Source organism: Coregonus clupeaformis, chromosome 6 (genome assembly GCF_020615455.1).
Source record: "Coregonus clupeaformis isolate EN_2021a chromosome 6, ASM2061545v1, whole genome shotgun sequence".
NCBI lineage: Eukaryota > Metazoa > Chordata > Actinopteri > Salmoniformes > Salmonidae > Coregonus > Coregonus clupeaformis.
The window spans coordinates 51,988,490-51,999,465 of record NC_059197.1 but is presented as its reverse complement, the minus strand read 5'-3'; the positions used below and the strand labels follow the sequence as shown (position 1 = coordinate 51,999,465).

Genomic DNA, 10,976 nt, shown 5'->3' with positions numbered 1-10,976 from the left:
AGCCCCACCCTGCCTATTGTAAATCATTTCTCCATCCCATTCCTCCAGTTGAGCCCCACCCTGCCTATTGTAAATCATTTCTCCATCCCATTCCTCCAGTTAATCAAATGAAGAGGAAGGGCTGTGACTATAATTGATGTAGTAAATGAATCTTCCCGTCAATAACTTATTTTGATAAACTTCCTTTATTGTATAGGTGTGTGTCGCTTTGGAAGGTTTAATAAAACATTAATCTAGCCAAGAAATCCATCGTTTAATTGATGGAATATTCAATAGACTGAATATGAATGTACTAATGAGATGAATTAGTTGCATTTCAGTCATGTGTGGTGTTGTTGCCATTCAGCCTCATCTAGCCTTGGTGTGGAACAACTGATAACTGACTAAATACCTCAGCCTTAGGAAATCACTGGGGAAAGAAGTCACACTTCCACTTTTCACTCATCTCTATTTGACTTGCTGTAATACAGATACAGGCCGTATTAAATCATACATTACATCTCTAACCAGAGCTACATGCCGTATTAAATCATACATTACATCTCTAACCAGAGATACAGGCCGTATTAAATCATACATTACATCTCTAACCAGAGATACAGGCCGTATTAAATCATACATTACATCTCTAACCAGAGATACAGGCCGTATTAAATCATACATTACATCTCTAACCAGAGATACAGGCCGTGTTAAATCATACATTACATCTCTAACCAGAGATACAGGTCGTATTAAATCATACATTACATCTCTAACCTTTTCTTCATTTTGTCTTCAATGAAAATTTAAGCATTGTCTTCCTTTATTCTCCATTTCAATAAGTAAAGAGCAATACCAGTTTTAATGGCCTGTCACGGTTTCGGCCGAGACTGCTCCTCCTCCTGGTTCGGGCAGGCTTCGGCGGTCGTCGTCCCCGGAGTACTAGCTGCCACCGATCTATGTTTCATGTTCGTTTGGTTTTGTCTGGATGTTGTACACCTGTGTCTTGTTAGTCCTCGTTAGTGTCCTATTTAGTTCTCGTTGTGTGTGCTTGTCGTTGTGTGTGATTGCGCTTCTGTTTCGTGTTTGGAGCTACATTTTTCCCTCCAGTGTTTTGGAGAGGGTTGTTTGCACATGTTTGTGCGTCATTCATTTTGTCGCCTGTGTGCGTCGTGCATTTTGCCTTCGGGCTTATTGTGCTTCTGTTGTATATATATAATATATATTGCACTAAAGCCTTTGGACTGAGCCTCTGCGTCCTGCGCATGATTCCTACACCACACCCACCTTCAGCACGCCTTGACAGAATCACACACCCTCTAATGGAATCAGCAGGATCGGCAGTGACGCCTGTGTCGCTCGAGGAGCATCTCCGTGGGCAAGAGGACCAGATCCGACAACTGGAGATCGCTCTACAGGAGGTAATCAACATCATGCACCGATGGGAGGCCAGCAGGGTACCCACACCTCCACCTACCCTGTCCATTCCATCGGTCGGTCCACCAGTCCCAGGTTCGGAACCCAGGGGGATTCGGCTCTCGCTGCCGAGGGCGTATGACGGAACAGCTGCCGGGTGTCAGGGGTTCCTCCTGCAGGTGGAGCTCTACCTGGCCACTGTACACCCGGTGCCCTCGGGATACGAGAGCGTTTCCGCCCTCATCTCCTGTCTCACGGGCAAGGCGTTGGAGTGGGCTAACGCCGAGTGGAGGAAGATGGACGACAACACCATCACCTACGCCGAGTTCTCCCGCCGCTTCAAGGCCGTGATCGACCATCCACCTGAGGGCAAAGCGGCGGGGGGAGCGTCTAGTCCATTTGAGACAGGGAGGAGGAGCGCTCAGGTGTTCGCTCTAGAGTACCGGACTCTAGCGGCGGATGCAGGGTGGAATGAACGGGCTCTCATCGACCATTTTCGATGTAGCCTACGAGAGGACGTTCAACGTGAGTTGGCCTGCAGGGATACCCATCTTACCTTCGACCAGTTGGTCGATATGTCCATCCGTCTGGACACCCTGCTGGCCACCCGTGGACGTCCCGAGGGGAGTCCGTCCATTCCGCCCTCCGGCACCTCCGAGCCGAGCCTATGGAGCTCGGGGGTGCCGGCGCTAGAGAACGGAGTAGGAAGAGCCCGAGGGGGCCTGTCTCCTGCACCAAGTGCGGTCGTGGAGGGCACACTACGGCCAGGTGCTGGGGAGGGTTTTCCGGGGAGTAACGACAACAGGCCATGCACTGGTGGGGCCTCCCAGGTGAGTAGACGTCCCACTTACCCAGAGCTTTCTGTTGCACACTTTTGTATACCTGTTTGTTTTCAACAGGTTGCACCTCATTCCCAGCATAAGGCGCTAGTAGATTCAGGCGCAGCTGGGAATTTTGTTTATCGGAAGTTTTGTTTTGAGTTAGGGATCCCTGTCCTACCTGTTGACAAACCTTTTCCCGTTCATGCCTTAGACAGCCGCCCGTTGGGGTCGGGGTTGATCAGGGAGATCACAGCGCCACTTCGGATGTGTGCGCAGGGGGGTCATGAGGAGACTATACAGTTGTATCTGATCGACTCTCCTGCGTACCCAGTGGTGCTGGGGATTCCCTGGTTAAGCACCCATAACCCTGCTATTTCGTGGCAACAGAGGGCTCTCGATGGGTGGTCTGCTCAGTGCGAGGGGCGATGTCTGGGTGTTTCCGTGGGGGCGACTTCGGTGGAAAGTCCAAACCAAGTGCCCGCACTGCACATTCCGCCTGAATATGGGGATTTAGCACTCGTGTTTAGCAAAACTAGGGCGACGCAGTTGCCTCCTCATAGACAGGGGGATTGTGCGATTGATCTCCAGGCAGGAGCAGCGCTCCCACGGAGCCATGTGTATCCTTTGTCTCAAGAGGAGAGAAAAGCTATGGAGACTTATATAGCCGAATCTTTGAGACAGGGATACATTCGGCCCTCCACTTCTCCCGCCTCCTCAAGCTTCTTTTTTGTGAAAAAGAAAGATGGAGGGTTGCGCCCGTGCATTGATTACCGTGGTCTCAATCAGATTACTGTGAAATACAGTTATCCACTCCCTCTGATTGCGACCATGACGGAGTCATTGCATGGAGCGCGTTTTTTCACAAAACTGGATCTCAGGAGCGCGTATAACTTGGTGCGCATTAGGGAGGGTGACGAATGGAAGACAGCGTTTAGTACCACGTCAGGTCATTTCGAATATCTCGTCATGCCATATGGGTTGATGAATGCTCCATCAGTCTTCCAATCCTTCGTAGATAACATTTTCCGGGATATGCAGGGACAAGGGGTGGTCGTGTACATTGATGACATTCTGGTGTACTCGTCTACCCGAGCCAAGCATATAACCCTGGTGCGTCGTGTATTGAGGAGGCTGTTGGAGCACGACCTATATGTCAAGGCAGAGAAATGTCTGTTTTTCCAGGAGTCGGTCTCCTTTTTGGGTTATCGGTTGTCCGCGTCAGGGGTGAGAATGGAGGTGGATCGTGTGTCCGCTGTGCGTAATTGGCAAACCCCAACTACTGTAAAAGAGGTGCAGCAGTTTTTGGGCTTTGCGAATTACTACCGGAGGTTTATCCGGGGGTTTTGGACAGGTGGCAGCTCCAATCACGTCCCTTCTGAAGGGGGTCCGGTGCGCCTGCAGTGGTCAGCCGATGCGGACAGGGCCTTTAGGAGACTGAAGGACCTGTTTACGTCGGCTCCGGTGCTAGCGCATCCGGATCCCGCATTACCCTTTCAGGTCGAGGTAGACGCGTCTGAGGCTGGTATAGGGCCGTTCTCTCTCAACGGTCCGGCACGCCACCTAAACTCCTCCCCTGTGCCTTTTACTCTAAGAAGCTCAGCCCGGCGGAGCGTAACTATGACGTTGGGGACAGGGAGCTGTTAGCTGTAGTTCAAGCCCTTAAGGTGTGGAGGCATTGGCTTGAGGGGGCTCAACACCCTTTCCTCATTTTGACTGACCATCGGAACCTGGAGTACATCCGGGCAGCGAGGAGACTGAACCCTCGCCAGGCTCGATGGAGTATGTTTCTCACCAGGTTCGTATTTAAAATCACGTACATCCCTGGGTCCCAGAATGGTAAGGCGGATGCGCTGTCCCGGCGGTATGACACGGAGGAGAGGTCCGTTGAGCCCACTCCCATACTACCGGAGTCTTGCCTTGTGGCACCGGTGGTGTGGGAGGTCGATGCCGAAATCGAGCGAGCGTTGCGTGCACCGACCCCAGCCCTCCACAGTGTCCTGAGGGTCGGAAGTACGTTCACGCGAGATTCTGGATCGACTCATTTACTGGGCTCACACGTCACCCTCCTCTGGACATCCGGGTATCGGCCGGACGGTGCATTGCCTTAGCACTAAATACTGGTGGCCCACTTTGGCTAGGGATGTGAGGGTTTATGTCGCCAAAGGCACCATTCTGACCCTCTTCCAATGTGTGTTAGGTTACCAGCCGGTTCTGGCACCTTGGCAGCAGAGCCAGATCGAGGCCCCTGCGGTGGATGATTGGATGAGGCGCTCGGAAGAGACGTGGAACGCTGCCCACGTCCACCTGCAGCGGGCCGTCCTTCGTCACAAGGCGAGCGCCGATCTCCACCGCAGTGAGGGGCCGGTGTACGCACCCGGAGATCGAGTCTGGCTCTCTACCAGAAACCTACCCCTCCGCCTGCCCTGCCGGAAGCTGGGTCGGCGGTTTGTGGGGCCCTTTAAAGTCCTGAGAAGATTGAACGAGGTGTGTTATAGATTACATCTACCTGTCGAGTATAAGAATATTAACCCCTCGTTCCATGTGTCTCTTCTCAGGCCGGTGGTAGCTGGTCCACTCCAGGACAATGAGATAGGGGAGACTCCTCCGCCCCCACTGGACATCGAGGGGGCTCCGGCGTACACCGTTCGGTCCATCTTGGACTCTAGACGCCGGATGGGGGGTCTCCAGTATCTCGTGGAGTGGGAGGGGTACGGCCCGGAGGAGCGGTGCTGGGTGCCGCGGAGGGACATCCTAGACCCATCTCTCCTGTCGGAGTTCCACCGGGACCATCCCGCGCGCCCTGCTCCGCGTCCTCCTGGTCGTCCCCGAGGCCGGGGTCGTCGCACGGCTGGAGCCGCGCGCCAAGGGGGGGGGGTACTGTCACGGTTTCGGCCGAGACTGCTCCTCCTCCTGGTTCGGGCAGGCTTTGGCGGTCGTCGTCCCCGAGTACTAGCTGCCACCGATCTATGTTTCATGTTCGTTTGGTTTTGTCTGGATGTTGTACACCTGTGTCTTGTTAGTCCTCGTTAGTGTCCTATTTAGTTCTCGTTGTGTGTGCTTGTCGTTGTGTGTGATTGCGCTTCTGTTTCGTGTTTGGAGCTACATTTTTCCCTCCAGTGTTTTGGAGAGGGTTGTTTGCACATGTTTGTGCGTCATTCATTTTGTCGCATGTGTGCGTCGTGCATTTTGCCTTCGGGCTTATTGTGCTTCTGTTGTGTATATATATAATATATATTGCACTAAAGCCTTTGGACTGAGCCTCTCGTCCTGCGCATGATTCCTACACCACACCCACCTTCAGCACGCCTTGACATGGCCAGCAGGCTATGACAAGATCCAGAAACTATTAACATTTCAAGACCCTATGGTCAGATGGATTTTCAGAAAGACCTCACGGTAAATAATAGAATCCAAGTATCTGGGTGTGTGTGGAGGGGGGAGGGGTCAGCGACTTGAGGGGGAGACAGATTCAGTGGAGGCAGCGACAGGCAGGTAGCAGTTAGAGGGGTCCAGGTGGGATTGGACCAGGCACGTCCAGGTGTCAGGCCAGGGTGTCCTCAGTCACGGTCCTGGAGCCTCAGCCACTCCGGAAGGGGAGACAGAGAGAAAAGATGAGGGTTAGTGAGAGGATTTACTAAGACCATAGGACACCACATACACTGGGAGTAGAGACTAGTGAGACTAAGACCATAGGACACCACATACACTGGGAGTAGAGACTAGTGAGACTAAGACCATAGGACACCACATACACTGGGAGTAGAGACTAGTGAGACCATAGGACACCACATACACTGGGAGTAGAGACTAGTGAGACCATAGGACACCACATACACTAGGAGTAGAGACTAGTGAGACTAAGACCATAGGACACCACATACACTGGGAGTAGAGACTAGTGAGACCATAGGACACCACATACACTGGGGGTAGAGACTAGTGAGACTAAGACCATAGGACACCACATACACTGGGAGTAGAGACTAGTGAGACCATAGGACACCACATACACTGGGAGTAGAGACTAGTGAGACTAAGACCATAGGACACCACATACACTGGGAGTAGAGACTAGTGAGACCATAGGACACCACATACACTGGGAGTAGAGACTAGTGAGACTAAGACCATAGGACACCACATACACTGGGAGTAGAGACTAGTGAGACTAAGACCATAGGACACCACATACACTGGGAGTAGAGACTAGTGAGACCATAGGACACCACATACACTGGGAGTAGAGACTAGTGAGACTAAGACCATAGGACACCACATACACTGGGAGTAGAGACTAGTGAGACCATAGGACACCACATACACTGGGAGTAGCGACTAGTGAGACTAAGACCATAGGACACCACATACACTGGAAGTAGAGACTAGTGAGACTAAGACCATAGGACACCACATACACTGGGAGTAGAGACTAGTGAGACCAAGACCATAGGACACCACATACACTGGGAGTAGAGACTAGTGAGACTAAGACCATAGGACACCACATACACTGGGAGTAGAGACTAGTGAGACTAAGACCATAGGACACCACATACACTGGGAGTAGAGACTAGTGAGACTAAGACCATAGGACACCACATACACTGGGAGTAGAGACTAGTGAGACTATAGGACCCCACATACACTGGGAGTAGAGACTAGTGAGACTATAGGACACCACATACACTGGGAGTAGAGACTAGTGAGACTAGTGAGACTAAGACCATAGGACACCACATACACTGGGTGTAGAGACTAGTAAGACTAAGACCATAGGACACCACATACACTGGGAGTAGAGACTAGTGAGACCATAGGACAACACATACACTGGGAGTAGAGACTAGTGAGTCCATAGGACACCACATACACTGGGAGTAGAGACTAGTGAGACCATAGGACAACACATACACTGGGAGTAGAGACTAGTGAGACTAAGACCATAGGACACCACATACACTGGGAGTAGAGACTAGTGAGACTAAGACCATAGGACACCACATACACTGGGAGTAGAGACTAGTGAGACTAAGACCATAGGACACCACATACACAGGGAGTAGAGACTAGTGAGACTAAGACCATAGGACACCACATACACTGGGAGTAGAGACTAGTGAGACCATAGGACACCACATACACTGGAAGACGAGACTAGTGAGACTAAGACCATAGGACACCACATACACTGGGAGTAGAGACTAGTGAGACTAAGACCATAGGACACCACATACACTGGGAGTAGAGACTAGTGAGACCATAGGACACCACATACACTGGGAGTAGAGACTAGTGAGACTAAGACCATAGGACACCACATACACTGGGAGTAGAGACTAGTGAGACTAAGACCATAGGACACCACATACACTGGGAGTAGAGACTAGTGAGACTAAGACCATAGGACACCACATACACTGGGGGTAGAGAATAATCAATAGTGTTGCTGTGGACACTGGATAATCTGACTAACACACACCTGTTTGACCTCTCTGAGATACTGTAGGTCTACTTATGTTACTTTTCTGAGTCAATGCAGGTAGCATTCAATGTCCTGTGTTTGTGTTAACCATGGCAACCAGCATTGTAAATAAAGAGATGTGCAGAAAGTTAATCAGCCTCTGTGTCTTTGGATCCTTTCCCGTTAATGTATTTTTCATGTCAGCCAGGCCCATCTTTTTAAAGAAACACCCTTTATTTACATCTCTAGTTGAGTAAAATAAGTAGTTTTGTTCTGGTCACAAGATAATCAGAAAACTGCGGTAAGTAGCGCCACACTCAAGCAGAAACCGGAATGTTCTATTCTGGCCAGGCCCATCTTTTCAAAGAAAACACCATTTAATTATATCTCTACTTGAACGAATTAGGTAGTTTTGTTGTGATCAACCAGGAAATCCTAACAATTCAGGTAAATAACGCCACAGTCAGGCAGAAAAGTCTGAATGTTCTATCGTAAAGTGAGTACAATTAGTTTCCCTGGCTGATATTGCTTCTACATAGAAATACTATGAGAGTAAATGAATAGATGCCATTCACTGCTATAAACCTGTCTCCAATATAATCAGCTAGTTTCCACAGACCCACCGCGGACCTTCGCGTGTAAAGGCGTTTTATGGTCTGTTTTGGCAACCAGCCCAGATGATCCCAATTATGTAGGTTGCCTAGTAACCGATGCCCTCCTCTGGTATGTTCTATTGTGAACTGTCTGGGACTCCTTGTTGTTTCTCTGTTTACTACTCAAACATATTTCACTGATTAAGTCTGAAACGAAATTAACTGCAAATATATTAGCGTAACTAGACTACACAGAACATGGCGGACCCACTGTAAAATGAGAGGCTTTTTATGGTATTAAAACGTGTCCCAGTCCAACATGCCTAGCTCTGCCCACTGGGGCCTGGTTGACGGAGCGCTCTCTGAAAGAAGTCCTCGTATCGTCGTATTCCACCGGATAGAGTTCTCTCATCACATCGGCAGTAGCAGTTCTGTCTCCTCATATTGATCCGTCATCAAGTAGCGTGTCCCCTTCACTGGATTAGGACGCGCTGTTTGATGTTAATGTATTTTTCATGTCAGCTCGGAGATTTAACAATGCTCCTACAAAGGTTCTACTGATAAACTTAGCCTTAAGATGCTTTTTGGGAAACCGGGCCCAGATGGTCTCCGTAGGAAATGTTGTGAAAATATTGGGCTTAGGTTACATGCCCTGTTATTTAGACTTAACACCGATTTGTAGGTGATCAGTCCTGCTACTGATAGCCAATGGGAACTGATCTGAACAGGTTTAGGCTGGTCATCTAGGATATGTAGGCTACATCCGAAGTACAGTACCAGTCAAAAGTTTGGACACACCTACTCATTCCAGGGTTTTTCTTTATTTTTACTATTTTCTACATTGTAGAATAATAGTGAAGACATCAAAACTATGAAATAACACATATTGCTCAGTTTGGCCGGGAGGCCAGCTCTAGGAAGAGTCTTGGTGGTTCCAAACGTCTTCCATTTAAGAATGATGAAGGCCACTGTGTTCTTGGGGACCTTCAATGCTGCAGAAACGTTTTGGTGCCCTTCCCCAGATCTGTGCCTCGACACAATCCTGTCTCAGAGCTTTACAGACAATTCCTTCGACCTCATGGCTTGGTTTTTACTCTGACATGCACTGTCAACTGTGGGACCTTATATAGACTGGTGTGTGCCTTTCCAAATCATGTCCAATCAATTGAATTTACAACAGCTGGATTCCAATCAAGTTGTAAAGACATCTCAAGGATGATCAATGGAAACAGGATGCACCTGAGCTCAATTTCGAGTCTCATAGCAAAGGGTCTGAATACCTTTGTAAATAAGGCATTTCAGTTTTTTATTTTTAGTACATTTGCAAACATTTCTAAAAACCTGTTTTCGCTTCATCATTATGGGGTAGTGTGTGTATATTGATGAGGATTTTTATTTTGTTTAATCCATTTTAGAATCAGGCTGTAACGTAACAAAATGTGGAAAAAGGGAAGGGGTCTGAATACTTTCCGAATGCACTGTATATGGGAAATGCCATTTGGAAGATATATTCTGGTTTTACTGAACTATCACAATAATAAATAGAATGTTAGACCACACATTTTGGATATGCTTGGACATTGTCCCAGGTCATTGAGAACGTTCCGTACATCACAGTTTCCTCCTGTGAATAGGCCAGTCTCCTCTTAAATATCTTAGTCTGGAATTAACATTGACATTACTGACATACACGTAATAACCACTCATTGTACTCATAAATAAGGTAGCCTGTGTAATCACCTTGAAATAATAGAATTATGAAATAGGTGAATCAAAATTGTGTTTACATATGTTTAAGACTCACACTTACCTCAGCCTGTTTCTTCCACTTCATGATCTGGGTATCATTGCCGACCCTCAACCTGTTAACATGTCCTCTAGTGGCATCAGAACATAGGCAGATGGCCATGGAGTTCAGAGTGAAGAATATCTTCTCCCAGCATCCTCCCCTCCACAGCTCCATCTCCAGGCATGTTGGTACAAACTTCATTTTATTTTGCCTGCTGGTGAACAAGGCCATTGACAGCACCATCCATGTCCCTCTGTCAAGGAGGTCCTGCTTCTTACGTTGAAAGTCGTCTCTGAAAAGAGGAGACATTAGAAGGTTTCTTCTCTTAGTTTTGTCTTTTGTCTCGGACAAGGCTTACATGTCAGAGGCGTACTTACTTTACTAATTGACTTGTAGAAACGGTACAACTATATACAACATATCAATTGTGAAATGATTGATATTGGACATCTAGTGTGAACATGATATTGGATTAATCCTCACATTGTGGTGATTTCTCTACCTTTGATGAGGTCTACTTTGAGGTTTCTGGCCTGGGGAAGGGTTGCCCTCTAACAGGTGGTCATCAAAGGTGCCTTCTCCTCTGCCCACGCCAGAGTCTCACTCCAGGAAAAGGTCTGAAAGACCTCTGTCTCCACTGGTTGGGACAAGGGACCATATTTTTCCTGCACTAACTCCTTTTCTCTGAAAGTACATAGAAATCACACAAACCTATGATCCTACATTGTAGATATATGGTATGGCATATCAACTGAATTATAATCTCAAGTCTAAAAAACAATCACTCTCATCACATACTTCTACTACCTTACCTCTTGATGATGTCCTCTTTGTACTTCTTCACGTGTGACCTCATAAACAAAGCATGGAGGTATTGATGGCAATCCAGGTAATATCTGGCCCTGGCAAGGGGA

At 48.3% G+C, this 10,976-nt stretch overlaps 1 long non-coding RNA gene across 1 annotated transcript; it reads right to left on the bottom strand.

Annotated features, from left to right (window-relative positions):
• Positions 1 to 9,841: 9,841 nt before the first annotated feature.
• On the bottom strand, positions 9,842 to 10,693 carry LOC123491083. Its single transcript, XR_006661152.1, has 3 exons — positions 10,565 to 10,693; positions 10,084 to 10,354; positions 9,842 to 9,933 (listed from the first exon to the last, which is right to left on the bottom strand). It is a non-coding gene; the product is annotated as an uncharacterized LOC123491083 (long non-coding RNA).
• Positions 10,694 to 10,976: the final 283 nt, after the last annotated feature.